Genomic DNA, 15799 nt, shown 5'->3' with positions numbered 1-15799 from the left:
TGTGTGTGTGTGTGGCTAGGTGTGTGTGTGTGTGGCTAGTTGTGTGTGTGTGTGTGTGTGTGGCTGGATGTGTGTGTGTGTATGTCTCTGCAGGGGTGTTTGAAACAATGTGTTTTTATCTGAACAATTCAACAATAGGAGGACATATATACATAACGATACCCAAATGACAGGTGATTTTTCCTAGGTTGGGGTTAAAAAAATAGAAGGTTTATACCCCTTACAACCCAAAGGAGAGCTGCTCTCCAGGGGGTGGCTGTCACAGTCAATCATGCCATCCGCTTTTTGAAAGGGTAATTGTACTCTTTAAGTTGTGCCCTTTACCTATGACTTAAACAGATTCATTTTCTACACAACTTAATAATTAATGCAGTGGGATAAATCAGGTTTTTCTTGGTGGTCTTAAACAAATCTCCTGTGAAACAAGAAGTGTACACTTTACACAGATGTTTATTGACTTAAAAAAGACCACAGTAACATGTCAGATATAGTTCAAATGCTACAAAATCAGTTAGTTCATTTGTATTTTCCAAAGCCGGCAAGGATGGTAACTATTTTATGCCTGTCTTTAGCTTTAAGTGGGGATGATTATCATGTATTCCTAACCATGATGAAAAAGCTGGACAATCTTTAACAAAATCGTGAACAATTACGTTGCTGGGTGCTTCTATCCTTAAGACATACCCAGGGTCTACATGCAGGACGTATGATCTATCCATGGAATGAAAACCTCCGGAACGTGGAATGGGTGGGATATCTAGCGAGCAAGAGAGCCTGTCTTGACGACGGTGAATTGGAGACGGATGGATGTCAGGGCTAACCCTATAGCCGGCCCCTTTATCTATAAGAAAGGAATAGTATTTTTTTTGTTGTTGTAATTATAGCATGTTTTAAAAGGTCTGTACTACATTTTTAGAATTAAATACAGGGTTTTAAAAATGTATCTCACCTTTAACACCTGGAAAATCTCGCTCCCTCTCTCCCTGGATGTCTGAGACAAAAGCTTTCAGGAAAGACAGGTGTGTGTGCGTGTGCGTGTGCGTGTGTGTGTTTCAAAAACAATGGGTTTTTCGAGGTTGTGTGTCTGCATGGCGTGTTTGGAACCAGGTAGGCACTTTTGTGTCATTAACACACAAGCCTTTCAAATCCTAATTTATTTCCCCCCCAGAGTATGTGGGGGCTCAAAAGTCAAACCCCACAGCCACAATATAAAACGGTCTAGACACCCCCTATGATTTAAAAACAATGTTATTTCTAATCAACACCGGTACTAACGGTTCATTATGCATACTGGGTGTCCCCAAAAACAGCAGGCGTTATATCCCCCGAGGATGTAGGAAGAAAAAGGACCACATTCCTGCATATAAAAGGTCTAGACAGCCCCCCTGCTTTTTACTGAAAAACAATGTTTATTTTCTAAACAACCCCTTTACTATCGGTTTATTTTTGCATAGAGGATGTCGCCCGAAAAACACTGAACTTCCCCTCACACTCTGTAAATTCATTCCATACTTTGGCTCGGTCAGGACAGAGGTCCTGATGAAAACCCTTTTCCTGCGGTACTGCAAGCCTATACAGATGGATCATTTTGAAGGTGAGGATATTAATATAATCGATTTTGGGGTGCGTTAGGTCTTTTCTGGGATTAGTTTGGATCTTACAAAAATAATGCCCTGTTGGGAACTATCTCTCTCTCTCTAATATTAAACCGGGGTTATATATATTTTTACAGATATCCTAAAACGGGTGGACATCAATTGTTCAGGAATATACACTGCTCAAAAAAATAAAGGGAACACTTAAACAACACAATGTAACTCCAAGTCAATCACACTTCTGTGAAATCAAACTGTCCACTTTGGAAGCAACACTGATTGACATGACAATAAATTGCACATGCTGTTGTGCAAATGGAATAGACAAGAGGTGGAAATTATAGGCAATTAGCAAGACACCCCCAATAAAGGAGTGGTTCTGCAGGTGGGGACCACAGACCACTTCTCAGTTCCTATGCTTCCTGGCTGATGTTTTGGTCACTTTTGAATGCTGGCGGTGCTTTCACTCTAGTGGTAGCATGAGACGGAGTCTACAACCCACACAAGTGGCTCAGGTAGTGCAACTCATCCAGGATGGCACATCAATGCGAGCTGTGGCAAGAAGGTTTGCTGTGTCTGTCAGCGTAGTGTCCAGAGCATGGAGGCGCTACCAGGAGACAGGCCAGTACATCAGGAGATGTGGAGGAGGCCGTAGGAGGGCAACAACCTAGCAGCAGGCCCGCTACCTCCGCCTTTGTGCAAGGAGGAGTAGGAGGAGCACTGCCAGAGCCCTGCAAAATGACCTCCAGCAGGCCACAAATGTGCATGTGTCTGCTCAAACGGTCAGAAACAGACTACATGAGGGTGGTATGAGGGTCCGACTTCCACAGGTGGGGGTTGTGCTTACAGCCCAACACCGTGCAGGACGTTTTTCATTTGCCAGAGAACACCAAGATTGGCAAATTCGCCACTGGCGCCCTGTGCTCTTCACAGATGAAAGGTTCACACTGAGCACATGTGACAGACGTGACAGTCTGGAGACGCCGTGGAGAATGTTCTGCTGCCTGCAACATCCTCCAGCATGACCGGTTTGGCGGTAGGTCAGTCATGGTGTGAGGTGGCATTTCTTTGGGGGGCCGCACAGCCCTCCATGTGCTCGCCAGAGGTAGCCTGACTGCCATTAGGTACCGATATGAGATCCTCAGACCCCTTGTGAGACCATATGCTGGTGCGGTTAGCCCTGGGTTCCTCCTAATGCAAGTCAATGCTAGACCTCATGTGGCTGGAGTGTGTCAGCAGTTCCTGCAAGAGGAAGGCATTGATGCTATGGACGTTCCCCAGACCTGAATCCAATTGAGCACATCTGAGACATCATGTCTCGCTCCATCCACCAACGCCACGTTGCACCACAGTGTCCAGGAGTTGGTGGATGCTTTAGTCCAGGTCTGGGAGGAGATCCCTCAGGAGACTATCCGCCACCTCATCAGGAGCATGCCCAGGCATTGTAGGGAGGTCATACAGGCACGTGGAAGCCACACACACTACTGAGCCTCATTTAGACTTGTTTTAAGGACATTACATCAAAGTTGGATCAGCCTGTAGTGTGGTTTTCCACTTTAATTTTGAGTGTGATTCCAAATCCAGACCTCCATGAGTTGCTAAATTTGATTTCCATTGATAATTTTTGTGTGATTTTGTTGTCAGCACATTCAACTATGTAAAGAAAAAAGTATTTAATAATAATATTTCATTCATTCAGATCTAGGATGTGTTATTTTAGTGTTCCCTTTATTTCTTTGAGCAGTGTGTTTATGACAATTGCACGTATTTTTACAAGTTAAAATGTATATGTTTCATATAAATTTATAAAATATATAATATATAAATGATTTGGAAAATTCAAAACGTACATAGGATACAAATCTGCTACTGGGAATAATTGATTTGGATCAGCCAACATTAGATGGGGGTTCTCAGAAGCGCCAGGTCCTTTACGTCCCCTTCACGCTTTTTTCGACAAAAAAGACAAAAAATAAAACCCATAATAATATTTATACATTAAAAACAAAAAGTGTGTACCCTATTTTAAAAAGCTAATATTGTGTTTTCAGAGGACAGCCCCCCCAAAATGAAACATGATGCATTATGGACTCTGAAGGACTTCGGAGGAGCAGATGAAACAGACGCTATATTACCATTCTGTACGAATGGCCTTATCCTAAATCCAGACACCAGCCATCAGCCCAGAACAGCGTGAAGACACAACAGCCAAAAAGATCATCTGTGAATCCTCCCTTCCTCTTTTTGAAGGTGAGTTGAATATTCAACTGCACCAAGCAGCGTGGTAACCAGGAGCAGAGGATTCTGGACTCCTGGACATGGGAGGAGATTTTGGACGGTAGGGGACCCTGGGCACAGGCTGGGGAATATCGCCGCCCCAAGGCAGAGCTGGAGACAGCCAAAGCCAAGCGGCGGCATTATGAGAAGTTAGCACGGCAGCGCAACAGGCACGAGAGGCAGCCCCAAAAAGTTATTGGTGGGGGCACACGGGGAGTGTGGCTAAGTCAGGTAGGAGACCTGAGCCAACTCCCCGTGCTTACCGTGGAGAGAGGTAGACCGGGCAGGCACCATGTTATGTGGTGAGGTGTCCCCAGTGTGCACGCATAGCCCGGTGCGCTACATCGCAGCTTCTCGTATCAGCCGGGTTAGAGTGGGTATCGAGTCAGGACAGGTTGTGCAGGCTCGGTGCTCTAGACCTCCAGTGCGCCTCCACGGTCCGGTCCATTCGGTGCCTCCTCCACGCACCAGGCCTCCTGTGGCAGCCCCACGCACCAGGCTGTCTCTCCGTCTCCTCCCTCCAGGTGCCCCTTCCTGTCCAACGCTTCCAGAGTCTCCCTCCTGTCCAGCGCTTCCAGAGTCTCCCTCCTGTCCAGCGCTTCCAGAGTCTCCCTCCTGTCCAGCGCTTCCAGAGTCTCCCTCCTGTCCAGCGCTTCCAGAGTCTCCCTCCTGTCCAGCGCTTCCAGAGTCTCCCTCCTGTCCAGCGCTTCCAGAGTCTCCCTCCTGTCCAGCGCTTCCAGAGCTGCCCGTCAGTCAGGAGCTGCCGGAGCCGCCCGTCAGTCAGGAGCTGCCAGAGCCGCCCGTCAGTCAGGAGCTGCCAGAGCCACCCATCAGTCAGGAGCTACCAGAGTCGCCCGTCAGTCAGGAGCTGCCAGAGTCGCCCTTCACTCTGTCACGCCCTGACCGTAGATTGCTTTGTATGTTTCTATTTTTAGTTTAGTCAGGGTGTGATGTGGGTGGGTATTCTATGTTTTGTTCTATGTTTGTATTTCTATGTGTTTGGCCTGGTATGGTTCCCAATCAGAGTCAGCTGTCAATCGTCAATTGAGAACCATACTTAGGCAGCCTGGTTTCGCCCTTGAGTTATGGGTAGTTGTTTTCTGTTTAGTGTGTATTCACCTGACAGAACTGTTTCGATTCTTCCATTCACTTTGTTATTTTGTTTCGTGTGTTCAGTCTAATAAATTAACATGGACACTTACCACGCTGCATATTGGTCCGATCCTTCCTACTCCTCCTCAGATGACAAAGAGATTCGTTACACCCCCCCTGGAGAGCAGCTCTCCTTTGGGTTGTAAGGGGTAAAAACCTTCTATTTTTTAACCCCAACCTAGGAAAAATCACCTGTTGTTTGGGTATCGTTATGTATATATGCCCTCCTATTGTTGAATTGTTCAGATAAAAACACATTGTTTCAAACACCCCTGCAGAGACATACACACACACACATCCAGCCACACACACACACACAAACACACCCCTCACACACAGACACACACACACCCCCCGAACACACACACACACACACACACACACACACACACACACACACACACACACACACACCAGGATAGATCAACTGCAAACACATGCTTTAACATACACAGATGCACTATCTTGTTAAATAAACACTAACTCTAAAGCGTGACAGCTTCAAAGGAGTAGATGCACTATATGCACAAATGAACACTCACTCTAAGGCGTGAGAACGGATGACAGGATGTCCTGACAGGATGCCCATATATGGGCATACACACGTGACCCATGACATAGGGTCATAAATCACACGTTTGACTAGGCCGTCTACTGTATTCTCTCTCACCACCCTCTGGAGAGCCCTGCGGTTGCGGGCGGTGCAGTTGCCGAATCAGGCGGTGATACAGGCCGACAGGAGGCTCTAAATTGTACATCTGTAAAAGTTTGTGAGGGTCTAGATTAATTTCTTTAGCCTCCTGAGGTTAAAGAGGTGCTGTTGCGCCTTCTTCAACACACTGTCTGTGTGGGTGGACCATTTCAGATTTTTTAGTGATGTGTACGCCAAGGAACTTGAAGCTTTTCACCTTCTCTACTGCGGCCCGTTGATGTGGATAGGGGGGTGCTCCCTCTGCTGTCTCCTGAAGTCCACGATCAGCTCCTTTGTTTTGTTGACGTTGAGGGAGATGTTATTTTCTTGGCACCAATCTGCCAGGGCCCTCCCCTCCTCCCTGTAGGCTGTTTCGTCACTGTTGGTAATCAGGCCAACTACAGTTGTGTTGTCTGCAAACTTGATGATTGAGTTGGAGGTGTGTGTGGCCACGCAGTCCTGAGTGAACAGGGAGTAGAGGAGGGGGCTGAGAACACACTCTTGTGAGGCCCCAGTGTTGAGGATCAGCGTAGTGGAGGTGTTGTTTCCTACCTTCACCACCTGGGGGCGGCCCGTCAGGAAGTCCAGGACACAATTGCACAGGGCGGGTTCAAACCCAGGCCCACGAGCTTAGTGATGAGCTTGGAGGGTACTATGGTGTTGAAGGCTGCGCTGTAGTCAATGAACAGCATTCTTACATAGGTATTCCTCTTGTCCAGATGGGATAGGGCAGTGTGCAGTGCAACGGTGATTGCATCATCTGTGGATCTGTTGGGGCGGTATGCAAATTAGGGTGGGTCTAGGGTGTCAGGTAAGGTGGAGGTGATATGAACCTTAACTAGCTTCTCAAAGCACTTCATGATGACAGAAATGAGTGCTATGTGGCAATATAGTTCAGTTACCTTTGCTTTCTTGGGTATAGGAACAATGGTGGACATTTTGAAACAAGTGGGAACAACAGACTGGGTTAGGGAGAGATTGAATATGTCCGTAAACACTCCAGCCAGCTGGTCTGCGCATGCTCTGATGGTCTGGACCAGCAGTCTTGTGAGGGTTAACCCTTTTCCAAATTTTGTTACATTACAGCCTTATTCTAAAATATATTAAATAAACAATACTCATCAATCTACACACAATACCCCATTATGACAAAGAGAAAACAGGTATTTAGATTTTTTTGCAAATGTATTAAAAATAAAAAACAGAAATCCCTTATTTACATAATTCCTTTGAACTCTTGGCTTGGTTTTTTCTCTGACATGCACTGTCAACTGTGGGATCTTATATAGACAGGTGTGTGCCTTTCCAAATCATGTCCAATCAATTGAATTTACCACAGGTGGACTCCAATCAAGTTGTAGAAACATCTCAAGGATGATCAACGGGAACAGGATGCACCTGAGCTCAATTTCGAGTCTCAGAGCAAAGGCTTTGAATACTTGTCCGTAGAGCTCCGAGACAGGATTATGTCGAGGCACAGATCTGGGGGAGGGTACCAAAACATTTCTGCACCATTCAAGGTCCACAAGAACACAGTGGCCTCCATCATTCTTACATGGAATACATTTGGAACCACCAAGACTCTTCCTAGAGCTGGCCGCCCAGCCAAACTGAGCAATCAGAGGAGAAGAGCCATGGTCAGGGAGGTGACCAAGAACCCGATGGTCACTCTGACAGCTCCAGAGTTCCTCTGTGGAGATGTGAAAAACTTCCAGAAGGACAACCATCTCTGCAGCCCTCCACCAATCAGGTCTTTGTAGTAGAATGGCCAGATGGAAGCCACTCCTCAGTAAAAAAGCACACAACAGCCAACTTGGAGTTTCCCAAAAGGCACCTAAACTCTGTGGCCTGAATGCCAAGCGACACGTCTGGAGGAAACCTGGTACCATCCCTACAGTGAAGCATGGTGGTGGCAGCATCATGCTGTGGGGATGTTTTTCAGTGTCAGGGACTGGGAGACGAGTCAGGGTTGAGGGAAAGATGAACGGAGCAAAGTACAGAGAGATCCTTTGTGAAAACCTGCTCCAGTGTGCCTCGGACCTCAGACTGGGTGACGGTTCACCTTCCAACAGGACAACTACCCTAAGCACACAGTCAATGTAAGAGTGGCTTCGGGACAAGTCTCTGCATGTCCTTGAGTGGCCCAGCAAGAGCCCGCACTTTAACCCGATCAAACATCTCTGGAGAGACCTGAAAATAGCTGCGCAGCAACGCTCCCCATCCAACCTGACAGAGCTTGAGAGGATCTGCAGAGAAGACTGGGAGAAACTCCCCAAATATAGGGTGTGCCAAGCTTGTAGTGTCATACCCAAGAAGACTCAAGGCTGTAATCTCTGCCAAAGGTGCTTCAACAAAGTACTGAGTAAAGGGTCTGAATACTTATGTAGATGTCTTATTTCTGTTTTTTATTATCTATACATTTGCAATAATTTCTAAAACCTGTTTTCGCTTTGTCAATATGGGGTATTGTGCATAGGTTGGTGAGGAAAGTTTTAATTTAATCAATTTTAGAATATTGCTGTAGCGTAACATAATGCGGAAAAGGTGAAGGGGTCTGAATACTTTCTGAATACACTGTATGTGAGAGTATGGCATATCTGTATGCCAGATACTTGTCCTAACAAAGATCCCAGGGAGGTTGGAAACCGTGTAAATATCTTGAGCATCTCACCAATATATCATCTTTGGGAGCAGATCTGTGTTGCATATATCATTAACCTTGTCATGTTTTTATACCCAACACCTGAACTGGAGGGATGTGTGTATATTCTTTCTTTCATGTTACAGTACAATATGTGATGTCTCCCTCTCCCTACTGTGGCTGTGTTTATATAGTCTGTGCGGTTGGGGCTTGGGGCCAAGTGTAAAATATGCCCGACACATGCTTACAAATTGTTTGTAATTAGAAGACCCAAGCAAATGGGTAATTTCATCCAGAGAGAGAGGAAGGTGAGTGAGAGAGAGAGAGAGAGAGCGAGAGAGAGAGAGCGAGAGAGAGAGAGGTGTATGACCACAGGCAAGCCCATCTGTTTTGTAATTAGACACATTTTCTATCTAGAGTTCATATTCATAAATGCAAAATAAAAGATGTGACACACAATGCAAGGTGCACGTGTTGATCCAATCTAAATTGTAAAGAATCACATTACCATGCAGGAATAGAAATAAGTTGTTTTTCATAACCCATTTCCTTTGTTTTGCAGTCCTAACATGCATGCACAATTTCTGGACACGCTGCTTCATTTCCACCTAATGAACTCTGGAAAATTGCCCTTTAAATCAAATGAATTTCCATATTTTCTTTTCACATGTATATGTTTGAACAGTGTTGCTGGTGGTGTGGATATTGATGTTTTTAGAGCCGTTTGGGTCCTCTATGATTTCAGTTACAAAGTGAAATAGCCACAGAATGTGTGACCTTTTTTGACAGAGTTCCCTTTTCTCCTGGGCTTTGAGTTTTCAGTCTAGAAATATCCAGTCGCTAACAATGTTTGAAAAAACAATTACTAGCTGTACACACGGGTAGGAAGTGAAATTATTTCCCAATTGTTTTGTTCTGAACAGAAACATATTTATTTTGTTCCGTTCCACTGTTCTGACCAGCAACATAAAGTTAGTAGCTGGTTCAAAACCCCCAAAATAATGTTTCATATAATTCCTTTCTGTTCCTTTTTAAAACCTCTGAAATAATTATTTTTTAAAAAATTTGTCTCGATATTAAATGACTTCACCAATCAGTGCGGATAGAGCAGCTTGCTATGGCGCAAAGAAGTAGGCAAGCTATAGTTGTTTACATGCATTGTACAGACAAGTGTAGGGTGGGAGATGCGGGTTGGGAGAGAGAGAGAGGGGGGGGAGGAGGAGGATTGGCTTGAAGTGGTGGGGATCTTGTTATGACATGCGTTATCTGAATTAGTCACACAGAATTATACCTACGGAGGAGTGGTTTCTATGAAGGAACTTTGAATATCTTTGAACTTCAGAGAGTTGGCTTAACATTGGACCAGAACTAGCTAGCTAGTTAGCTAACAAGCTTCTGTGTGCAGAGCGGCACCAGAATTAAAATAAAAACTATAGTATCCTTAACTAGCATTGCAAAAGTGAATCCATTCTTCTCTAATTCAAAATCTATCTCCCTAATTTCTGAATCACACTTATAACGTCAGTAGGCTACAGTAGCCTATGCTTCAGAGGGGGAGGGGCAGATAGCCTACACACGTACACACACTGGCAAAGATTTGCAGCTGGCAGGCAGACACTGGAATACGTTTCTGAGTGACAGAGTTAGGGCTTTGCATAGATGCTTTGTCGCGTTTTTTTGTGGGACTGGAAAGAAACCCCTGTAACGTAAAACAACGTTATTAAGCAGTTTCCATGTTTTTAAAATAATGGTTCTGTTCCGGAACAGTATAGATCATCTTCGTTCCCGGTTTTCAGTTCTGTTCCCTGAACCGGTTCCAACTCCTGGCTGTACACAATGTTTCCAGTGTACCAGTTTATCTCTTTGTGTAGGACGTATCGGACTAAAAGGCACAGAAGTGTACATCACTCAATGGTCAGCTACTCAATGCTGTCAATTTTGTACGTTTGTAAATGACAACAGAACCAATCTCGGCTGGGGTCATTGAATTGAGAGAAAGCGATTGTGTAGGTGTTAAAAAAGATGTTCAGCACATTTACTTTTGGGTAAAGAATGTAGCCTGTTAAGCTGAGAGAACATAGAAACTAACCAAGGCCATCTGATCACCGCTGGCTCTTGCTACTGTATAAAGACAGACAGAGAGGAGTTGGAGAAAGGGAGAGGAAGTATCAGTAAGAGAATAGAAATCTGGATAGACAAACAGAAGAGACAGATGACAACAATTCATTACAATCTATGAATATGTGCAGAGCAGATGTAGGCTACACCATACAGCCAGATGCAATAGGAATCAACCTGCATGTAGAGTAATGGGAGTGAGTACAAAGTACGTACCAAAGGTATAGAACCCTAGATATGGTGATGTCATAGAATTCCTGTCTACGGATATATTGTATATGGTGAGTACTGAGCAGAGGCTGCCTGACAAGATGTGGGGAGAACCTCTCCTCCTGCCTTACCAAACATCACAACCAGGCTGATGCAATGAGACTAAAACACCTACACAGCCAATAGGCTGGCTTGATTACAACTACATGGTCTAACAACTGCACAGCAACCTTGGGCGTAAGCTACAGGGAATTGAACAGTCTGTATGACTCAAGACCATGTTAGCCCACGAAGAAAAATGCATTAGCTCTGGGATCTCAGGCAAAGTTGCTTATCATGTGAGTGTAGTTTGTTACAATGACATACACAGTAGAAATCGTCACTCATGTTTGGTGCAGTGTAAAGAGAATTGTGTGGGTGATCTCTCTGTGTACCATACATAGCTGCTACCATGAAGTCAAAATCATAAAAAGAGAGTGCTCTTGGAAGGCATGAAAGGACGTTATGTTACAGAGTCATAAAAGGCCAGTGTGTGTGTGTGTGGGTGTGGCCTCTTCAAAGGAAGACATAGAAAGCACACATGTGCATATGTCCCTCAGCTTTGCTTCTTCCATCTGGGTTTTATAGGGACTGTGAGCTGGATGTAGAGTAATTACACACACAGTTGCCACTTCCTGCATGATCTGAATTGTATGTCCTAGGTGGATCGGTGCTTAAAGACATGCTCCAGACTTTGGCGATTACTAAGTATTTTTTAACCTCTCACTTTGGGCTGTATGTGTAAATGTGCAGCTCATTCAGTACATGGATAATCTATGAGCATAGCTACTGCCAATTAGCCACGAAATCCCTCGTTTGAAAGCAACTGTTCTTCTGGAAGCTGTGCTGCAACATTTACCCTACATTTCCCCCCCACTTGGGCCAGCCCCCTAGCAATTTGAGTTCAACCAATGAGCTTCAGCCCCTCGCAATATGAGTGACAGCTAGCAACATGCACATGATGCACACACAGCAGAGTGAGAGAGAGAGCAATGACATGGTACACATACAGCGGAAGTTTACATAGACTTAGGTTGAAGTCATTAAAACTCGTTTTTCAACCACTCCATAAGCTTCTTGTTAAGAAACTATAGTTTTTGCAAGTCAGTTAGGACATTTACTTTGTGCATGACATAAGTAATTTTTCCAACAATTGTTGACAGACAGATTTTTCACTTATAATTCACTGTATCACAAATTCAGTGGGTCAGAAGTTTACATACACTGAGTTGACTGTGCCTTTAAACAGCTTGGAAAGTTCCAGAAAATTATGTCATGGCTTTAGAAGCTTCTGATAGGCTAATTGACAACATTTCAGTAAATTGGAGGTGTACCTGTGGATGTATTTCAAGGCCTACTTTCAAACTCAGTGCCTCTTTGCTTGACATAATGGGAAAATCGAAAGAAATCAGCCAAGACCTCAGAAAAAAATTGTAACCTCCACAAGTCTTGTTCATCCTTGGGAGAAATTTCCAAACACCACGTTCATCTGTACAAACAATAGTACGCAAGTATAAACACCATTGGACCACGCAGCCGTCATACCGCTCAGGAAGGAGATGCGTTCTGTCTCCTAGAGATGAACGTACTTTGGTGCGAAAAGTGTAAATCAATCCCAGAACAACAGCAAAGGACCTTGTGAAGATGCTGTAGGAAACAGGTACACAAGCATCTATATCCACAGTAAAACTAGTCCTATATTGACATAACCTGAAAGGCCGCTCAGCAAGGAAGAAGCCACTGCTCCAAAACCGCCATAAGAAAACAGACTACGGTTTGCAACTGCACATAGGGGCTAAGATCGTACTTTTTGGAGAAATGTCCTCTGGTCTGATGAAACAAAAATAGAACTGTTCTGCCATAATGACCATCATTATGTTTGGAGAAAAAAGGGGTAGGCTTACAAGCCGAAGAACACGATCCCAACCGTGAAGCACGGGGGTGGCAGCATCATGTTGTGGGGGTGCTTTGCTGAAGGGGGGACTGGTGACCTTCACAAAATAGATGGCATCATGAGGAAATAAAACTATGTGGATATATTGAAGCAACATCTCAAGACATCAGTCAGGAAGCTTGGTCGCAAATGGGTCTTCCAAATGGACAATGACCCCAAGCATACTTCCAAAGGGATAACAAAGTCAAGGTATTGGAGTGGACATCACAAAGCCCTGACCTCAATCCTATAGAAAATATGTTGGCAGAACTGAAAAAGCATGTGCAAGCAAGGAGTCCTACAAACCTGATTCAGTTACACCAGCTCTGTCAGGAGGAATGGGCCAAAATTCACCCAACTTATTGTGGGAAACTTGTGGAAGGCTGCCCAAAACATTAGACCCAAGTTAAACAATTTAAAGGCAATGCTACCATATACTAATTGAGTGTATGTAAACTTCTGACCCACTGGGAATGTGATGAAATAAATAAAAGCTGAAATAAATAATTCTCTCTACTATTATTCTGACATTTCACATTCTTAAAATAAAGTGGTGATCCTAACTGACCTAAAAGAAGGGAATTTTTACTAGGATTCAATGTCAGGAATTGTGAAACTGAGTTTAAATGTATTTGGCTAAGGTGTATGTAAAACTTCCGACTTCAACTGTATCTTGACATAGTAGTACGCAATTTTCACTTCTGGCTCCTGAGCACTACTTTCAGAACCACTGGCTGAAAGGTAAACAACAGTACAGGAGAATCCGGTGGAGGATGTTGCCCAGGCTGCTCCTTTGTGCACCCCCCCCCTCCACACACACACACACACACACACACACACACACACACACACACACACACACACACACACACACACACACACACACACACACACACACACACACACACACACACACACACACACATACACACACACACACACACACACACACTACAACAAAGCTGAATAATTACCTGTGAAATAAAAAATAAACTGCAGACGTTATCAAACCAGGAAGTTCTAGCTTCCAACACTTCACCATATTTCCACTTGCCCTTAAGACATGAGATTCCTTCTTTTCTTTTTATCTTCTCGCCTCTTTTTTTGATCTTCTTTCTCTCCCATCTGTACCCTCTAACCATCGACTGTGCCTATTGCCCAAATACATTCTCAGTCCCCCCATGTTTGGTGTCACTGGTCCAAACTATTTAACAAACTGCAGTGCCTATAAGAAAATCAGTCAATTGAAATAAATGAATTAGGCCCTAATCTATGGATTTCACATGACTGGGAATACAGATATGCATCTGTTGGTCACAGACACCTTTAAAACAGGTAGGGGCAGAAAACCAGTCAGTATCTGGTGGCACCACCATTTGCCTCATGCAGCGCAACACATCTCCTTCACATAGTGTTGATCAGGCTGTTGATCGTGGCCTGTGGAATGTTGTCCCACTCCTCTTCAATGGCTGTGTGAAGTTGCTGAATATTGTGAAGTTGATGGATATTGGAGGGAACTGGAACACGCAATGGGTGACATGTATGCAGGCCATGGAAGAACTGGGACATTTTCAGCTTCCAGGAATTGTGTATAGATCCTGGGGCATTGCAGCATGGGGCTGTGCATTATCATGCTGAAACATGAGGTGATTGTGGAGGATGAATGGTATGACAATGGGCCTCACGGCATCTCTATGATTCAAATTGCCATTGATAAAATACAATTGTGTTCATTGTCCGTAGCTTATGCCTGCCAATACCATAACCGACACAGTGGGGCACTCTGTTGGCATCAGCAAACCGCTCGCCCACACACCGCCATACTCGCTGTCTGCCGTCTGCCCGGTACAGTTGAAACTGGGATTAATCCATGAAAGCACACTTCTCCAGCCAGTGGACATCGAAGGTGAGAATTTTCCCACTGATGCCGAACTGCAGCCAGGTCAAGACCTTGTTGAGGACAATGTGCAGATGAGCTTTTGGCTGTGCAAACCCACAGTTTCATCAACTGTCCGGGTGGCTCGTCCCAGACCATCCCGCAGGTGAAGAACCCGGATGTAGTGGTCTTGAGCTGATGTGGTTACATGTGGTCTGCGGTTGTGAGGCCGGTTGGACGTACTGCCAAATTCTCTAAAATGACGTTGGAGGTGGCTTATGGTAGAGAAATTTACATTAAATTGTCTGGCAACAGCTCTGGTAGACATTCCTGCAGTCAGCATGCCAATTGCACACTCCCTCAAAACTTGAGACATCTGTGGCATTGTGTTCTGTGACAAAACTGCACATTTTAGAGTGGCCTTTTATAGTCCCCAGCACAAGGTGCACCTGTTTAATGATTGTTCTGTTTAGTCAGCTTTTTGATATGCCGCATCTGTCAGGTGGATGGATTATCTTGGCATTTTCACTAACAGGGATGAAGACAAATTTGTGCACAACATTTGAGAGAAATACGCTTTTTGTGTGTATGGAAAATATCTGGGATCCTTTACTTCAGCTCATGAAACATGTGACCAACACTTTACATGTTGCATTTATATTGTTGTTCAGTGTACCTACATGCAGCACATACTATACAGTGCCTTGCGAAAGTATTCAGCCCCCTTGAACTTTGCGACCTTTTGCCACATTTCAGGCTTCAAACATAAAGATATAAAACTGTATTTTTTTGTGAAGAATCAACATCAAGTGGGACACAATCATGAAGTGGAACGACATTTATTGGATATTTCAAACTTTTTTAACAAATCAAAAACTGAAAAATTGTGCGTGCAAAATTATTCAGCCCCTTTACTTTCAGTGCAGCAAACTCTCTCCAGAAGTTCAGTGAGGATCTCTGAATGATCCAATGTTGACCTAAATTACTAATGATGATAAATACAATCCACCTGTGTGTAATCAAGTCTCCGTATAAATGCACCTGCACTGTGATAGTCTCAGAGGTCCGTTAAAAGCGCAGAGAGCATCATGAAGAACAAGGAACCCACCAGGCAGGTCCGAGATACTGTTGTGAAGAAGTTTAAAGCCGGATTTGGATACAAAAAGATTTCCCAAGCTTTAAACATCTCAAGGAGCACTGTGCAAGCGATAATATTGAAATGGAAGGAGTATCAGACCACTGCAAATCTACCAAGACCTGGCCGTCC

Source organism: Oncorhynchus mykiss, chromosome 28, assembly GCF_057628025.1.
Source record: "Oncorhynchus mykiss isolate SJ-2025 chromosome 28, ASM5762802v1, whole genome shotgun sequence".
Lineage (NCBI taxonomy): Eukaryota > Metazoa > Chordata > Actinopteri > Salmoniformes > Salmonidae > Oncorhynchus > Oncorhynchus mykiss.
Note: the sequence above shows the minus strand (reverse complement) of the source record.